The sequence below is a fragment of the Camellia sinensis genome, chromosome 4 (assembly GCF_055761805.1).
Source record: "Camellia sinensis isolate YWXY chromosome 4, ASM5576180v1, whole genome shotgun sequence".
Classification (NCBI taxonomy): Eukaryota; Viridiplantae; Streptophyta; class Magnoliopsida; order Ericales; family Theaceae; genus Camellia; species Camellia sinensis.
Genome location: NC_138964.1, coordinates 39899300 through 39918038, shown reverse-complemented (window position 1 = coordinate 39918038; position 18739 = coordinate 39899300). Strand labels below are relative to the sequence as shown.

The 18739-nt window shown below is 37.5% G+C and overlaps 2 long non-coding RNA genes across 2 annotated transcripts; both read left to right on the top strand.

The window, feature by feature from the left end:
* Positions 1-14390: 14390 nt before the first annotated feature.
* On the top strand, positions 14391-16453 carry LOC114277234 (uncharacterized). The gene is made up of 4 exons (XR_014366367.1): positions 14391-14521; positions 14895-15594; positions 15959-16090; positions 16176-16453. It is a non-coding gene; the product is annotated as an uncharacterized LOC114277234 (long non-coding RNA).
* Positions 16454-17220: 767 nt separating this feature from the next.
* LOC145824588 (uncharacterized) lies at positions 17221-18196 on the top strand. Its single transcript, XR_014366369.1, has 3 exons — positions 17221-17310; positions 17816-17857; positions 18009-18196. It is a non-coding gene; the product is annotated as an uncharacterized LOC145824588 (long non-coding RNA).
* The last annotated feature ends 543 nt before the right edge of the window (positions 18197-18739 follow it).

Below are 18739 nucleotides of genomic sequence, written 5' to 3'. Positions count from 1 at the left end.
CGAGTCCTTCTCCATCTCGGGCCAATAATAACCTTGTCTTTGGATTCTTCTATACAGACTGATATCCCCATCCTCGCAAGACTTTTCATGGATCTGTTGTAGTCGGAAGCTTGCTTCTTGTTGACCAATACACCGGGCTAGGAATCCGGTACCTCCTCGGAAGTAAAGTTCACCTTGAATAATTGTGAATTGGGCAAGCTTGGCCATAGTCAGTTTTCCAACTTTGCTTCTGAGTTGTTCGAGGACTTCTCCTCTCCAGTCCTCCGGAAGGCCTTTGTCTTCGGGTATTATTGAAGGTTCTGTTCTCTTCTTGATAACAATTGTTGCCTCTTCCTCTGGAATGTCAACTCTTGCCCCTAATGTTGCGAGGGCATCTGAAAACTTGTTGTCGGAGCGAGGCACATGCTCTATTTCGACCTTCTGAAATTTGTCAAGAAGCCTTTGGACTGCTGTTCGATATGTGGCCAAGGCAGGCTCCTTTAAAACGAACTGTCCTGAAACTTGCTTCACTATCAACTTTGAGTCCCCCCGGATCCGAATCTTCTTGATACTGTGCTTCTCAGCTGCTATCAAGCCTAAAATAAGAGCCTCATACTCGGCTTCGTTATTCGAACAATGGAAATCCAGTTTATAAGACAAATATAACTTTTCCCCACTTTTGCTTGTAAGGACTATCCCGGTTCCTCCCTTCCCTCCGGCTGCTGCTCCGTCAAAGCTCAATGTCCAGAAGCTTTCCTCGGAAGCCATAGCTGCGTGCACCTCTCCTCTTAATTCTTCATTCACTGGTTCATAGTCACCACTTGGAAATTGGGCAAGGAGATCAGCTAAGGCTTGGCTTTTGATCGCCTTGGGGGCTACACATGTGATCTCGAATTCACCCAATGCTAACAACCATCTTGCCACCTTCCCGGTTAGAGCAGGCTTGCTGAGGAGGTATCGGATTGGATCACTTCTAGTAACAATCTGAATCTGATGTGCTAGGAAGTAATGTCTGAGCTTTTGGGCAGTGAATACCAAAGCTAAACAATGTCTCTCTACTGGAGTATATCGGACTTCTGCTCCTCGAATCTTCCGACTGATGTAATACACCGGGCGTTCTACTCCATCTACATCTTGGACCAATAATGCCCCTATGGACTTGGGGGTTGAAGTTAGGTACAACATTAGAGGCACCCCGGGCTGCGGGGCTATCTTGGTCTGAGGCGAGGTCAAGGCCGCCTTGATTCTCTCAAAGGCCTTTTGGTGCTCTTGGTTCCACTCGAACTTGGCATCTCCTTTTAACAAAGAGCCGAAAGGCGCAGAGATCTCTGCCAGTGCTGGGATAAACCTCCGAATATAAGACACCTTCCCGAGGAACTTCTTTAACTCCTTCTGAGAATGCGGGGGAGGCATTGCTCTGATAGATTTGACCTTGTCTTCATCTGCCTCGATACCATGCCTATGTACAAGAAACCCGAGGAACTTCCCGGCCGTCACCCCGAAAGCACATTTGAGAGGATTCATCCTCATTTTGAATTTCTGGCACCTCTTGAATACCTTCTCAAGGTCTCGGAGATGGTCTTCTTCTTTCTTGGATTTCACCACTAGATCATCAACATAATCTTCCATCTCATGATGGATCATGTCATGAAAGATTGCAGTCATAGCCCTTTGGTAAGTTACACCGGCATTCTTGAGTCCGAAAGGCATGACTGTATAGAAGAAGTTTCCGAGAGGTGTTCTAAAAGCAGTCTTTTCTGCGTCCTCTTCAGCCATCTTAATCTGATTGTATCCACTGAATCCATCCATGAATGAGAACATCTGGTGTCCCGAGGTAGTATCCACGAGGGTGTCGATGTGAGGAAGAGGGAATTCATCCTTCGGGCAAGATTTGTTCAAATCTCGAAAGTCTACACATACTCTGATTTGGCCATTCTTCTTCTTTACTGGCACGATGTTTGCTAACCAAGTGGGGTACTGTATTGGCCAGATGAAACCAGCCTGTTGAAGTTTTTCAATTTCCTCCTTAATCTTCTCTTCGAGATCTGGATGATATTTTCGAGCAGCTTGCTTAATTGGCTTGGAGTTTGGGAACACGTCAAGATAGTGGGAGACTAGGTCAGGATCTAGTCCGGGCATTTCCTTATATGACCAAGCAAACACATCTGAGTATCGGCTTATCAACTTTAACAACTGTTCCCGCTGTTCTGGGCTAAGGCTCGAACTTACGAATACCGGCCTCGGTGCATCTTGTCCATCACTCAGATCTATTTCGATAAGTTGTTCGGGCTGAGGCTTCGGCCCATCTTGCATACATTCTGGAGCCACTTCAGGCTTTATTACTATATCATTGTCAGGAGGCTCTTCTTTTGACTCGGAGTCGGTGACTGAAGAAACCGACTCCCCGCACCTTCATAAATAATACACCATCTTGCCTCCTTCTCGAACTTTCATCACCTTCCGAGGAATAGGCGGACTTTCTGTTCTAGACATTGCCCGCTTACTTGACTCTTCCATCGGCTCCTTGTCATCTTTGATATCCTCCCAACGAGGAATTTTGACCCCTCGAGGCTTAGAGGTGGTGGGAATTTCTTCGACAGCCAGTTCGGTGAAATAGATGGCATCAGAATAATGAGCTTCATGGATCTCGAACGGCCTTTCTGTAGCCTGAATTGTCACCGTCTTCTTTCCCCATTTAGCCTTAACACACTGATGATAACTCGATGGTACAGCCCCATATCTATGCATCCAGGTCCTCCCTAGAATGATGTGATAATTTGCCTCAGAATCGATAATATGGAACTTGGTGGCCGAGCGAATTTCTCCAACGGCTAAATCAACTGTTACGCATCCGATAGTAACTCTCCTTTCTCCACCGAAGCCAGTGATGACTATCGGCTGCTTCACAATGCGTTCTTCAGAGATTCCGGCTTTTTCTAGAGTAGCGCGAGTCATAATGTTGATAGAGGCTCCACTATCTAGAAAGGCCCTTTTGAACTCAACCCCGTTAATAAAAGCAGTCACATAAAGCGGGCGATTGTGAGAAAAAGGATACTTCCGATCAGCCTCGGAGAAAGTAATGGCACTAGATTGCTCTTTTGCCTTCCTCGGGATAGACCCCTCAGTCGACATGCATTCCTCATGGTGTGCCTCGGCTATATTAATGATAGACTTGGTGATTTCCGTTCTTGCCTCCCTGGAAAGTCCAAGCTGGTCAAAGAACTGCTTGAACTTTATACAGTCTTGCAGGGTTTTGGCATAGTGATCCGGATCTTTTTCCACTCTTGGAGGCTCGTAGTTAACCATCTCCTCGGTCTCCTCAAAATAAGATGCCACATAAACATGGTGTCCTCCTCTTCCATAGTATTCTTTTCCTCCTTCTGGATCAAAGGGAGCACTTCCATAGTAAACTTGCTCACTTTCTGGCTCGAGGATGTCGTCCAGATAACAGTCATCGTCATCGAGATTAGCGATAGCCTCGATCATTGGGCCTTCATAGGCTATCATAGCAACATTCTTGCCCTTGTCTCGGTGTTGAGGATATGGTTGTTCTCGGATGTCTTGAGTCCCTTGCTTTTTGAACCTCAATTCGTCTGCCTCGACTTTATCTCTGAAGATTTTCCTGAGAGTCCAACACTTCTCTATTGGATGTTTCAATGTACGATGGTAGACACAAAATTCAGGGCTCTCACGGTCCTTTTTTGATGGCATTTCTTCAACATAAGGCAATTTTAGCTCTCCGTCAGCCACCCATTCCTTAACTAGAGCTTTCACTTCTTCGATTCCACATGGATAAGAAACATTCCCCTTTTCACCATTATATTGCTTTCTTTTCTGGCCTCTATGACCTCCTCGTGAATTTCGGGTATCCGGGGCAGAGGCAGCAGCAACGATAGGTCCACGAGATGACTTGAAACTAGTCTTGTAACTGGCTTTAAATCCGGACTCCTGAGCCTGAGGAATGCTAATGTTCCGAGCTGCTTCTATTAATGCCGAGAAGGTGGGTAGCTTGTGGTTAACTAGAAACATTTTGTACCTGCTCAATGCCCCTTCTAGACAAATTTGAACCAGATAACTCTCCTCAACTGCTTCATGACAATCCACGGCCTTGTCCTGAAACCTTTTGACGTAGTCAAGGATGTCTTCACTTTCTTGTTGCTTCTCTTTACACAATGTAAGTGTGGTCACCTTCTCCGCCACTTGAAAGAACTTGGAGTGGAATTTGTTAACCATTTCCTCCCAACTTCGGACAGAGTTTGGGGCCAAATTAACATACCAACTATATGCTCGATCGGTGAGGGATTTAGAGAATTCTCTCAGTCGGAGGACGTGGTTTGAACCATGAATACCTAGAGTCTCAATGAATCGCACAACATGTTCTCGGGCATTTCCTTGTTTGCCGTCGAACTTGATGAACTTCGGCACTGTATACCCCTCAGGGTATGGATAACTCAACATCTCAATGGGGTAAGGCGGCTTGACGTCTGGATCAGGCAAAGAGGGTAAGGTCCTCTTGCCCCGTTCGAGATCGAACATGGCCTGCACATCGGCAAGAGTGAGAAACTGTTGAGGGAGAGAGTTTGATGGTGGTATTCCCGGGACTTGGCTTATGTACCCGAAGACTGAGCTAGGGGCGTCTTGGCCATTCTGGTGCTGCGAATTCATCATTGGTGAGGACATTTGACGATACTGGCCATCAGCGCCTATAGACAAGCCAGTTGGTGATGGGATATTGAATTGAGGCCCATAGAGTCCACCGCACGGCGCCGCTATACCGGGTTGTGCTTGCAGATTTGTTGTTGGCACCAAAGGAGGCCCGCTTAGTGCTTGGGTAACATTCACTGGTGGCGTAACAAGATTAGGTACGGGCATAGCTCCCTTTTGCGCCATCATGCTCCTTATGTTTTCCTGGACACCAGCAGTCGTTGGAGTGCCATTCATTATACCAGAAACTCCCCTAGTCACCATTGGATCTTGGCTCGGCACGCCATGGAGCCCGGGTATGGGCAAACTGCCGCCGCCTACTGTGGTTTGAGCATGTGTTACTGTGGCCGTGTTGCCATGAGCCATAGGCTGATTGGGGCCTACTTCTCCTTGGATTTGATTTTGCGCTCCGGCGGGAATAACTCCACCACCAGTTTGATTTCCGTTTGGCGCCGGTGCAAAGTTAGAACTCATCACCAACATGGTGTGAGTGAGATTCTGAAGAGTGGTAAGAATCTCTTGCTGAGTATTCTGAAGTCCTTGAATGGCTTCAAGCAAAAGTGGTTGATCTGGAGCCATGGTTCTGTCATCACCACCATTAGAGGATCCTTGTTGGTGAACTTCATCTTCTCCCGCCATCCTTGTTGGAGTTGTGTGGATTCCAGATCTCGTTGAGACCATTAACCAATCCGCCTCCCCAGCAGAGTCGCCAAAATGTAGGAGAGGGTTCAAGAAAGGAGTTGGAAAATTCGAAGATCTTCGAAGATCCTTGAAGAACAATTTCGAATTCTCTAGAATATGATGAGAGGCTTAGATTCTTCAATAATCTCAACTTAGGAACACGACAACAAAGGAGATGATGGAGATAAGAGATTGGGTGAAGAAGAAGGCAAAATGGCTAGAGAATAGAATAATGGCAAGGCTCTCCCATGGATCTCCCACTTTCACTCTCAAGGTTGATAATGGAGAAGGGAAATTAGTTCTTTCCCAAGAGTTAAAAAAAAATCTCCAAAATCCATCCCTTGTAAAGCTATGGGTGGGTGCTATTTATAGGCACCTCATGATGTAGGATGGAGCCCATGTGCAAGGCACATGGGGGATATTCTCTCTAACCACCTTGTCCGAGGAGGTGACCTCTCCGAGGAGGTGACTTCTCCGAGGAGGTGACTTCTCCGAGGATGAGAAAACCCCGAAGAGGAGATCAATCCCTCGACGAACCCTTCTTCTTAGCCACACCTAACCAATGATCCCCAATCATCCCAAAGGGTCAGGGGTAGTCCCAGAGGACGTCCTGCCGCAAAAATATTGCCGAGTCTCATGGACCCCCCGGGGTCGTGCCACCTCGACCCGGGTATAGGCTAGTTTAACCGAAGAGTGAATTTATCTCCACTCACCGTCCTCGGGATCGGGTCCTTTGTTCGAACTCCATTACGCCCATGGTTCTGGTGCGTAGATCCCGGAAAGCTCCGAGCCCGCAAGTGTTCTGGGACTCATTAACGGAGTGGCTTCTAGATTGCATCTGAATCCGTTCGAAGCCAAGTGCTTCGGATCTCTAGATTCGTAGGTCCGAATCCTTTCGAGTCCGAGTGCCTCGGATCTCTAGGCTTGTTCAACACCCTTTCGAGTCCGGGCCCGAGTAAGTCTCTAAGTCTCTAAGTTCGTGGATCCGAACCCCTTCGAGGCTTAGAGCGATTCAGCCCGTTTGATGGCGATAAATCTGGGCCCACCGATTCTTGGACTTGCAATAAATTTGGGCCCACTAATCTTGGGCTATTGGGCCTAAATAATTTAGTGGGCTCAAATTAGCCCCTCTTACAGAAACGCATGTGTTTTTTTTTTGTTTTGTGCTGGTGCCACGTAATTCAAGCTGGATTAGAATGAGGATTTTGTATGGACCAAACATTATTCTTTAAAAAAACCCTAACCCATTGAGTTTATTACGAACAATGAATGCCTAATTTTCTACCCCAGCAATGTTATATTCATATTATTTTTTCTTCTGTATTTTTCCTAAATATGTTTTTGACCGGTAAAAAGGTCATAATCATTTTCTTATAGGTCAAAAAAAAAAAATTGGGAGAAAAAAATTGTGTAAATGAATTATTTTTGTTTCCACACAAAATTCTACAAAATCTCTTATACACCCATGTGAGATAGTCTATAAATTTGTGTAAAAATTGGGTAATGACATCTTTACTCTAATTCTATTCCTAATTATCATTTTTTTTCCATGTATAAATTATTTATGTTGTTCGAATCTTAACTTTCGAATAAAAATTAATTGATCGAATTTCAATTTTAAACAAAATTCAATTGTTCAAATAAATTTTTTATTCAATATGATATTCAAACAAATAATTTTCTTTGGAAGTTAATATTATTTTTGGACAATTGATATCGAAATAATACAAATGGTGTATTCTAAGGTCTCGTTTGAGGATTAAATATTTTAGTGAAAAAGCTAAAAAGTCGTTATGAGTTGTTATACCATGCTCTTTACTTTTCTACATATCTTTTTTTATAAAAAATAAAAAAATTACTAAAATAACATATTCTCAAATGAGGCATAATAAGATAAAGTTGGGTGTGGTACTTGAATGCTCATCAAATGTTAAAAAATTTAGAGTTCGTGTTTTTTGTTAAATGACATTTTTGCCCTTACCTTGAGTTTTTTTTTTTTTTTTTGGGACAAAGTTTAGAAGCAGTATAGTAGTGTCTCAAAAGAGAGAATTGGGTGAGAAATCAAGGGACAAACAAGAACCTATTTTTTCATTGAGAGTTTCAAACACAATTTTTGCTCAATCTGCAGTTACAGTGCTTGGATTGGGGTTCATCGATGCCGGGTAATCTCCTAGAATTTACTTCTCCTATTTTTTTTTTTTTTTTCTTGTGTGTGTGTGATCTAAATAGGTATAGTAGTGTTTCGACTTCACCAATATCTACTCTCTCTGTCTCTAACTTGCAAAATCTGCACAATTCAATGTGAAGGTATAGTGGAGATTGGTCAAGGATTGGAGTGATTTCAAAGGAGACTGAAGATTTGTTAAAGCTTGCAGCATTTGTTGTATTCCCTTTGTGCCTCTTTCTCATATTTTATTTCTCTAAGAAACAAGAGGCTTGCGGTGGTTTATTTTTTCTATTTTTCCTTGTCCTTTCACTCAGCAAGAGCGATGACATTCCCTATAAAAAAAAAGGGTAATATATTTTGTTAGTTTGCATCAAAATGCAGCCTTTTACCATTAAACAAAAAAATGCAACTTTCGTTCAATGGTCGGAGATACCTGTGTATTATTTTGTCTCTTGTTTTTATTAGCAAAATAGAAGAGTTTTATCACATAATGTGGAAATAGAACCAATAATTATGGGATTATTTACACCATGACCTCCTAAATTATTGCAAAAATATTATTTTGACCTCCTAAGTTATAAAAGCGTGTAAATAGCTTTCCTAGACTAATGTGAAGTATCACTTTGTCCCTGAAATTATAAAAACGTACAAATAAACCCCCTAACACTACAAGAAAAAGCATTTTTGCCGACCACTTTTAGCTACCAAAACTAATTTAGTCGCCAAAAGTCACGGAATTGGCTACCAAAAATAATATTAGTCGGCAAAAGTCAACTTTTTAGCTACTAATTTTTTTTAGTAGGGGAATGTTGATTATTGGCTACTAAAAAAAATTTAGTAGCTAAAGATATTACAATTGGCGACTAAAACAATTTTTAGTAGCTAAACATATGACAATTAGCGACTAAATAAAAATTTAGTAGCCGTAGAGGTACCTTTAGCTACTAAATTATTTGGTAGCCGAATGAAAATAAAAAAATTAATTTTTAATCTTTCCCGACCAAACTTTTGGTCGCCAAATGTCAAGTTTCGGCGACAAAATTTCTTTTAGTCGCTGTATACCTACTTTCGGCTACTAAATTGTTTGGTAGCCAAATGAAAATAAAAAAATTAATTTTTAATCTTTCCCGACCAAACTTTTGGTTGCCAAATGTCAAGTTTCGGCGACAAAATTTATTTTAGTCACTGTATACCTACTTTCGGCTACTAAATTGTTTGGTAGCCGAATGAAAATAAGAAAATTAATTATTTTTATTTTTATTTTTATTAAGAGGTTGTACACCCACCATCCAAAAATATTAATATCTTATTTTTTTTTATTATCTCAAAATATTAATTTTTTTAAAAAATTAATTATTAAAATAATATGAATTTCTTATTTTGTCCTTTTTTTAAATACATTAATAATACAAAAAGTACAATTATGACAATTGATATGTCTAAAAAAATATACTATCAAAAGGTAATTTTGAAAAATTAATATTTTTAAAATGTAATAATTGTATTATAAAAAGAAATTAAATTCTGAAAATAGATTATTATTTTTAGATGGAAGAAGTAGTCGGCTTTCATTTGATGGTTGAACACATCTTTTAATAATTGAGCCCTCACGCGAAAGGTATGCTAAAATGGGAAACTTGTTATTGGCTGTTTGTCGATAGTTTTACATTGCAAAAATTTAAAGGCATAGTTACAGGACAGTCTGATGAATTTAATTTTTAATAATAAATTTATTATTTTTAAAAAGTACAATTAAACTATTTATACTTTTTACATCATCATATTTCAATAACACTAATAAATTAAGAATAAACCAAAATTCACAAATAAAAGACAAAATATCCCAATTATTTATCATTTTAATAAATTTTTCAACATTATTACCAGTACTAATGAAATAATCATTTTACAGACACAAAACATATATTTAAAAAGTTTTAAAAAAATTTCATTATCAAAACGAGGGCTAAGTGTGTAAAAAAAATTCACTCATGACTTATGAGTAAATAAATCTGATTTGTAAGTCTTATTTTTAAATTTATACTTTCTAAATATTTCTAAATTTTGTAATTTTTTTTCACAAACTAAGTCATAAAACTCCAATAAAGTAAAAAGTATAAACAATAAATAAAATTAAAAAATATTAATTTAACAAGCCTGATCTATTTTTCACATCTCGAAAAAAATTAGCAGCAAATATTTTCACAAAATTTTATCTTAATTTGAAATTCCCTCTCAAATTGGGGATTCCCCCCAAAATTTTGCCCTAACCCTTCTCCGTTTCTCATCTCACTCTCACACACAACTCCTTCTCATTCCTCACTACAAGAAAAGTGGGTATATGAGACGGAACTATTTGCGACGGCACACTTGCCGTCTCAAAAAAGCAGAGTATTTGCGACGCAACCATTTGCCGTCTCAAAAAAGCAGAGCATTTGCGACGGCACTATTTGCCTTCTCAAAAAATGAGAGCATTTGCGACGGTATTGAATTATTGTATTTTTTTTTGTATTTTTGGTATTTAGTGAATTTTTAAAAGATTTTTTTTACAAATTTTTAAATTTTTAGGTGCATTTATGTTAGGTGTGTCTAAAAATTTAAAAAAATACTTAAAATATTAAAAAAATTCAGTAAAAACAATATAACACGAAAAACAAGAAGTATAATTTTCTTAAAAGAGTTTTTGGAAAACTCTAACCTAGTATAGTGATTGTGGTTTTGAGATAGCTTCATATATATACAGTCACAAAATGGTTTGAATAAATTCAACAGTATTTTTCTGTCGGAAAAGAAATTAAAAAAAAACAATGTCGTCTTACTCTTTTGATATAACATTTCTCTTTTCATTCATTTTTTTAATCTTCCTGTCTCTCTGTCTCTATCTCTCTCTCTTCTCTTTATCTCTTTCACATATCACTCTTCTTTCTATGTCTGCCCGTTTGTCTCTCTCATTTTCTCTCTGCGTCTCTCGCTTATCTCTCTTCTCTCTATCTCTCTCATTTGTTTTCTCTCTCTGTCTCTCTCGCTCATCTCTCTTATCTCTATCTCTCTCATTTCTTTTTTCTCTCTCTCTCTTATCTTTCTATCTCTCTCGCTCATTTCTTTTCTCTTTCTGTCTCTTTCTTTTTCTGTGTCTCTCTCTCGCTCATCTCTTTTCGCTCTATTTCTCTCTCTTTTTGTCTATCTCTCGCTCATCTTTTGTTTCTCTCTCTTTTTCTATCTCTGCATCTCTCTCTCTTTCTCTCTCTTTCTTTTTCTGTCTATCTCTCTCTCCCTGTCTCTCTCTCACTCATCACTCTTCTCTATCTCTCTCTGTCTACTTGTCTATTTGTCTATTTCTCTTTTACTATGTTCATCTTGCTCACTCTCTTACTCCCATCTTCTCTATTTATCGAGCTCCTTCTCGATTTATCGATCCACTATAAGAAAATAAACTTTTAGCAACCACTTTGTCTATCTCTCTCTCTCTCTCTCATCACTCTATCTCTGTCTCTCTCTCTCTCTATATCTCTCTTCTTTATCTGTCTCTCACAAAATTAAAATATTTTTAAAATATTTAAATATTTAAAATATTTAAAAAATTGATTTGAATTAAGTTTTGAAAAGAGTTTTGAATTATCTGTCTTCTTTATTTATTGAGCTCCCTTTCGATTTATCGATCCACTACAAAAAAATGCACTTTTAGCGACCACTTTGTCTCTTTCTCGCTCATCACTCTGTCTCTTTCTCGCTCATCACTCTGTCTCTTTCTCTGTCTCTCTATCTCTTTTCTCTATTCGTCTCTCACTCATCTCTCTCTCTCACCACCCATCTTCTCTACCACATTTACCACTACTGCAAATGCCATTCAACTACCACCACTCTTATTTTTCTCTCTTTCACTCATCACTCTTCTTTCTCTGTCTGTTTGTCTATCTGTCTGTGTGTCTTTCGTTTATCTTTCTTCTCTTTATCTCTCTCATTTGTCTTCTCTCTATGTCTCTATTTTTCTGTTCTCTCTCTCGTTCATCTCTTTTCGTTCTCTTTCTATATATCTCTCTCATCGCTTGTTTCTCTCTATTTTTCTATATGTCTCTCTCTATCTCTTTCTCTGTCTGTCTCTCTGTCTGTCTCTCTCTCTATATCTCTTTCTCTCTTTATCTCTCTCTCACTTATCACTCTTCTCTCTTTCTTTCTCTCTCTGTGTCTGTTTGTCTGTCTCTCACTCTTCTCTCTCTCTCTCTCTTTCTTTCTATGTGTCTATCTGTCTGTTTATCTCTGTCTCCCATTGTGTTCACATTGCTCACTCTCTCCATCATCTCTGTGTCTCTCTGTGTCTCTCACTCATCTATCTCTTCTTTCATCTCTTTTCTCATCTCTTTTCTCTCTCTGTCTCTTTCGTTCATCTCTCTTCTCTTTATCTCTCTCGCTCATCTCTCTTCTCTTTATCTTTGTGTCTCTCTGTCTATCACTCTCTCCCTCATCTCTGTGTCTCTCTGTCTATCACTCTCTCTCACCACCCATCTCTTCTATCACCTTCACCACTACTGCAAACACCATTCCACCACCACTATTACTTCTACTGTCGCTACTTCACCTCTACGACTACCATTACTACTACTATCGCCACCACTTTACTACCACCACTACTACTACTTCTATTACTACTACCATTACCTCTCTTTCACCCCTGCCACTCCATTTACACTACCACTACCACAACTTCACCACTAATCTCTTTTGCCATCACCATCATCACCACCACCACCACCACCACCATCATCTCTTATCCACCGCCTTCACTACTGCTGCCGTTCCTTTTCCTCTATCACAAAAAATTAGTTCATGATATTTAGTAATAAAAAAAAAGGCCGCAGAAAAATATTTTTCATTGACTACAGAAAATTAACTTTTATTTTAGTGAAAAATATTTTTCATTAAAATATATATTACCCCTACTTCTACAAAATAAAAAATAATAATATTTTTTTTCATTAAAATAAAAATGAAACAAATAAATTTTCAATCTTAATAACTAAAAAAAAAAAAAAAAATTAAAAATTCATTAACTACAAAAAAATAAATTTATTTAATTATTTTTTTATTTTTATTTTTATTTTTATTTTTCATCCCCGCCCTTAAATTGATTTCCATTCCCGCTCCCCACCCTTTATTTTTTTCCCATTCCCGCTTCCACACCCCCTCCCAAAAAAAAAAATCCCTAATCTCTTCTTCCCCCCTCTCTCTCTCTCTCTCGATCGACGGCGGGCGGCGGCAGACGACGGAGAGCGGCAGACGAGGGCTAGCCGACAGTAGCCGAAGCGCCAGCCGAGATCAGAGACCTCTTCGACCGTTACTCCGAAAATGGAATCATGACCGTCGATCACCTTCACAGGTTCTTGATCGAGGTTGAGGGAGAAGATAAAGCCACAAAAGAAGACGCAGAGTCGATCATGGAGTCTCTCAATGAACTCAAACACCTCAATATCTTCCATCGCAAAGGTCTCCATCTCGAAGCCTTCTTTCACTACCTCTTCAGCAACTCTGATCCTCCTCTCTCTCCTTCTCCTAAGGTAATTCAAACAAAATCATTCTTAATCTTTCTCGCTTTCGTAACTGCTCGAGCCAGATCCATTTCAGAGAAATAGTATATAGTGTTTGAGTTGAGAATACATTGTTCAAATTTGATTTGAAAATTTTGAGGATGTTGAAAATGTATTTAAGCTTTACTTGTTTACTGTTCAAGTCGATTTAGTAATGGATTGTTGAAATTTGATTTGAAAAACTTGAAGATATTTAAATTGTATTTAAGCTTGAGTTGGTCACTGATTAAGTCAGATCTCAAATGAAAAAATATGAATGTAACATTCAAAAACTAATGGTAAATTAATGATAAATTATATAAATATTAATAATTATAATTTTTTCATTCGTATTATCCAAACTCTAAGCTGTGTGTGGGCCACCACCATATTTACAGTGTCCCAACTCTTTGGTAAGCTGAACCATGTATAATGCAAAAACTATAATTCATGAATGAACTTTTTTTTCTTATGCTAAATCATAAAACTAGCAAAATTTCATTGCATTGCAAGCGATTACAGAAAGAAAAACAAGAGTAGTTACTAAATGCAAGTGTGTATCTTTTGCACTCAAACGCAAACGATTAGTAAATGATGGTTCAATGAGGGAATGAACAAATAATCTCTGTGAGACAGAGTAGCGTATCTCTTGCACTCCGCACCTTTGTTAGGAGTTATTCTTACAAGGAAGTTGACAAAGCCGCCAGCCCGTAAATGTTGGTTTGTTGGATACTCCAGAGTGGATGCTATAGATGGAACATATAAATTCAATGGGAATTGGGATACTGGTTTGAGGATAGGCCATATGCAACAGAACTGATGATTGAAGTGTAAAAACCAGTTTGCTTGAAAATAGGAGATGAATCAAATTTTACATGTGATGTGGTTTCAAATTTTACATGTCAATAATTTGGAATTAATATCACCTTCTTTGAGCCACTTAATCTTTTAGCCTTTTGACCCTAGAAAATTTGCTCCTTAAAAATTTTCCTTTTTTCTTGTTTTTTCTTGGGATATGATTTTGTTGTTGTTAAATGTTAACTGAGTCAATGAATACATGGTGGACCAGTTTTCCGAGGGGTCACATAGCATAATTTCCAGCTACTTGGGAAAAAAGGCATTAGAATGGAATTTATGGAAGTACTCTAATGCAATTAAAGGAGAGATAGCGAATATCTTTTGATTCCATATGTAAGTGATCAAGTTGGATTATCTTCATTAACTTCACCTGATTGGGATTTGATCTAGCAGTAATGGTTCTAAATTTTTCATCTAAACATGGTTCAATGCAGGCATAGCCGTGGCATCTCAAGCTTCTTCAGCTAATATAAAGAGGAAAACGGAGAAACATGTTGATGATGGTAGTGGTGATATAGTTGAAGCAGTACCAAACCTGAAGTTGCTTCAGCATCATCATTGCGAAGTGCTAGTGAGTATGACAATTCAACTCCATTGGTCCAGGTTACGACATACAATAGCGTTGAAGTTCAGGAGTTCTCATCTGATGGCAAGATTTGAATATTTTCCTCCCTGTTTTTAGCAGTAGTTGTGTAATTATTCTTAGAGCCTGTTTGGTGCAGCTTTTCCAAAACTGTAAGTTGATGATAAATAGAAGCTAAAAGAATGATTTCCCCAGCTTTTTTCAACTTTATTTGAGCTATTTCTGTCTCATAAGCTATAAGTAAAAGCTGCACCAAACACTTTCACAGACTCAAAATAAGAAAAGTTATAAGCAGCATTATAAGTTGCACCAAACAGCACCGCAGTTGAGCTGACTCATTATTTATTCATTTACAATGCAGTGCAAGACAGTGGGGATGTTAATGACAGTGCAGATGCAGCAAAGTTGATTGAAAATATGGGGTTGAGTGAGGAGGTAAATGGTTCATCAGAATATGGAGGCGAAGATGAGAATGGGACGACTTTCAATGACACTGATCGAGCCGACACTGATGACAACGGCGATAATAAACCAGAGCATCCTGGTGAAGTGTCAAAATACGAAAGAAATCTGGAACTTCTTAACATCATGACACACTCCATTTTTTTGAGTTTTCTGTTAGGAGCGCACTCTCTCTCTCTCTCATGTGTATTGTGTAGAATATATGTACAGAAATTTCTTAGCTTAGTTTGCATGTCAGGGTTGATCTGTTATCTAGTTACAGCATAGCCTAGTTGATTTTGTGTAGTATCACCAGATGGTGCATTTTTCGACTCTCATTCATAACCGTATCTCATTTTTTGTGCCAGTTGGACTTCATTTCTATTTTTTTTTTATGGATGAAATCGACAGCATTGGATCTGCTTGAATGGAATTTGGATCTGGTAATGGTGATAGTGAAGTGCAAGGGGCGATGCTGGAGCTTCTCAATCAACTAGATGGATTAGAGCATCTAACAAAATCAAAGTACTGATTTCATTCTCTTAAACTAGCAACATGAGGGTGCTACTGCTCTGGGTCTTCCAGTTGCAACGAGTGCATATGTGTATACATTGATCTTTGTAAGTAATTTGAGGCATTTTCTTTTAGTTATCTTTATCTGTCCTCTTATTTGACATTATTGTAGAATTTATAGCTATGCATACTGTTTGGTCTGAAATTAGTCATTTGTACATTATGGTTTTTTCATCTCATAGACTTGTTTCTAGACTTGATGGGACTTAAGGCTTGGTTTGGTTTGTTTTGTTTTATAGACTTGTTTCTATAATGGTTCAAAAAGAAAGGAAAAAAGAATAAAAGAAAAGAAAAGAGACTTGTTTCTATAAGGTTGAGGCTAACTTTAGGAGTTCAATATGCACCATTACACAAGTTATTGCATGGGGAATTTTCTTAGTTGCAATCTGACATTTTGTTTGATGTGACCAGATACAATCTTGAAGAAGTATTCATCAACTGTTGCCACAATATTCACAGGCATAACATCTGCTGCATTATTTGGCCACTCTGACTATAAACTTTATGTTAGGAATTACAGTTGTTTTCATCTCAATGCACCAGGTACTACAAGAAAGAGAAATATATTTTAATGATTACCATGTTATTTTCAGGCTTACCTTGTGTTTCATTTTCCCCCCCTTTGCAGTTCTTTTCTCCTCTTTCAAAGGTCAAAGATGAACAGCAAAATGGTGTGGTGGAACTAAAGGATGTTCAGGATAACCACAGGTATTTGCTTCTTGTTTTGTCTGTTATAATTCAGAATGCCTTCATTTCAAGGACGTGTTTGGAGATGTATGTGGAATTGGGAGATTAATTGTCTGTATGAACTGAAAGTGTACTAAAAATTATTATTCTTGGTGTTACCCACTTGAAAATACACAAAAAGAGATCTAATAAACTGTTAATTTTAAAATGGGAACAGTCTAATAACGGAATGAAATATTGTAATGTGTACATATATATATTGAGTGATATATTGTAATGTGTACTAAGAATTATTATTCTTTGAGCAAAAAGGTTATATCGTGTATATCTGTTTGCAGAAACACATACATGCATGTGCACATTGTTTGTTTTTGTTTTGATTGGCTCAATTACTTGCAAGAATATGTTGAGTGGAAAATTTTTATGGTTCTTGTGCTGTGCATTTTGTTTGTTTGTCAAATATTGTTTTCCCTTGTCAAGACATCCATTTGAATGTTAGTTTGGAAGTGGGACACTAAATTTTGTCGTATCAGTTTACAGTAGCTTGTTGCTCATGTGTGATTCAGCGGCCTTTGTGGTAGTCAACATCCTTGTTCATTGGATTGATCAAATAACAATTTTAACTTAGATTTCATCTGCATCACACATTGTACAATATTGCTTCTTCAGTTAGTAGATTTATATGTCTATTATATTAGAAAAAAAATTATAAGTGCTTATCATGCCAACCTTTTGCACGTATTTACTGCAGAATATTCTTTAATATGTAAAATTTATGAGTACAAAAGCCATATATAAGCTTCATGGACAACATAACAATGGGATTTGGAATTGGCCTATCTGGTCGTGGTCGCTACCAGCTTATCACTGAGGTCTGGTTGCCTTTTCTAGCACATATATATATATATATATATATATATATATTTAGATAAAAAACACTATTTAAGTTATTAATTTTTACTTGTTTGAGTTTCTTTCAGAGGTCTGCTTGCTATGCCAGAAAATGGGATTGGCTTGTTTCCAGATGTGGGTTTTTGCATATATAGCAGCACGAACTCTAGGAAGAGGATCAGTTGGTATGCTTTCTGTTATTTAAAAAGTTTAGTTGGGTTCTATGGAGGGAATTTTTTTATGATGTTATGTTTTCTTTTGTTTGCACATTGAAGCTTTTTGGTATCACCTTTAAGTATATTGAATTTATTGTTTAAATTCATCATTGAGGGGCATGATGCTCATTATTTTTTTAGCAAAAGTAAGGTGAAAATGTGATAAATCTGCAAATCAATTTTTTTTTTTTTGATAAACTGATAAACTGATAAATCATTATTTTATTGATAAATCTGCAAATCAGTTTTATTTTAGCAAATGTGATAAACTGATAAATCTGAAAATCTGAAAATGTAAGGTGAAAATGTGATAAACTGATAAATCTGCAAATCAGTTTTATTTTAGCAAAAGTAAGGTGAAAATGTGATAAATCATTATTTTTTTTTATGATGTTAAAACGCCGCTAAAAATCAGTTTTCCAGCAGTGAGTATGTCATCGTTTTTCTTACAAGAATTAATTTTTTACTTTGTCAGGAAAGAAGAAGAAAAAGAAGAAACCCCGGTTGCCTTTGAATGGTATATTTGCTGTTTTGTTGTATCCCTTGAGACATCTCTCAGAGTTAGTTTGTTGGGATTTGGGGAATATATATATCTGTCTCAGTTAATTAGCTTTGTTAGCCTTCATGATGCTGCCATCATTCTGTTTCACACTTTGGATGCATTTCAGCTGCGGAGATGCAGTGGAAAATGTCTCAAGACCTTGCTGCTGAGAACTATATGATGCCTAGGCCCTGCTGCTTATAATCCGCATTTTTTACACCTTCAAAATATTCTGTAAATGACATTTGATGTAGAATTTTTTGTACAGAGGACATCTTTTTTGTATGATTTTGTGTTTGTATGGAATTATTATTTTGGGTTAGATTGTATTTGATTTGTATAGAATTTGATGTTAAAAGATCAAATTTTTGTATTGTTGAAATGAAATAGAAATAGATATATGTATTATTTTGTTTAAATACAGGGTGCAGGTTGCACGAAATAAATACAGGTTGTGAATAAATTAATTATAATAAAAAAAACACTAAATAAAGTTTTTGGAAATTAAATGTTTAGTAGTGAAAAAAAAAAGAAGTGAATTTATTAGTGACTAACCAATTGGTAGCTAAAAAGGAAATCAATATTTTTAGTGACTAAATATTTGGTAGCCATAAAAAATTCAAAGATTTTTGGTGACTAAAAATTTAGTAGATAAAAATAAATGAAGACTTTCGGCTACTAAATGGTTAGTAGCCAAAAGTTTAATAAAATGAAAAATAATATTTTTGGCGACTAAATTCTTCAGTCCCTAAATGTAGTAATGTTGTGACTAAAACTTATTCCCGACAAAAAGTTTTAGTCGCTGAAAATTTAATTTATTTTATTTGAACACGTTTGGCGACTAAATATTTAGTCGCC